We start from the raw sequence: 613 nt of genomic DNA, 5'->3' as shown, positions 1-613 counted from the left end.
AATATTGCACGCTTGCTGCGCCACAACGCCGCCGCTAGACTCGTGAATCATGAGCACCCAGCTATAACTTACCGCACTCGTGCAAAATAATAAAACACGGTCAATATATTACTTACACGTGCGTTTTGTTTTGCAAGCGGCGCAAAAAAATTAAAAAGGGAATGCAACACGAGGACTTCCCAGGAGGTCACACATCCTAGTACTACTCTCGCCCAAGCACGCTTAACTTTGGAGTGCTGATGGGATCCAGTGCTTTAGTGCTGGTATGATCGGATCCGACATGTTACCCCCCGTCTTCGTCCCTTATCCTTGCCCCTCTCAGCTCCACTACAAAGACGATTGTACATTGCTTTGGCCGCTCCCTCTCAACTACGGAGCCGAGTTTAACACGGTTTCCAACCCTCCCTCTCAACCGCACCAATGCACGCTTGCCGCGCCACAACGCCGCCGCTAGACTCGTGAATCATGAGCACCCAGCTATAACTTACCGCACTCGTGCAAAATAATAAAACACGGTAAATATATTACTTACACGTGCATTTTGTTTTGCAAGCGGCGCAAAAAAAATTAAAAAGGGAATGCAACACGAGGACTTCCCAGGAGGTCACCCATC

General features: G+C 48.8%; 1 non-coding gene across 1 annotated transcript; it reads right to left on the bottom strand.

The window, feature by feature from the left end:
* Positions 1–158: 158 nt before the first annotated feature.
* LOC123154983 (5S ribosomal RNA) lies at positions 159–277 on the bottom strand. Its single transcript, XR_006477149.1, has one exon. It is a non-coding gene; the product is annotated as a 5S ribosomal RNA (ribosomal RNA).
* Positions 278–613: the final 336 nt, after the last annotated feature.

The sequence above is a fragment of the Triticum aestivum genome, chromosome 1B (assembly GCF_018294505.1).
Source record: "Triticum aestivum cultivar Chinese Spring chromosome 1B, IWGSC CS RefSeq v2.1, whole genome shotgun sequence".
Lineage (NCBI taxonomy): Eukaryota > Viridiplantae > Streptophyta > Magnoliopsida > Poales > Poaceae > Triticum > Triticum aestivum.
Note: the sequence above shows the minus strand (reverse complement) of the source record. Positions and strands in the feature narration are given on the sequence as shown.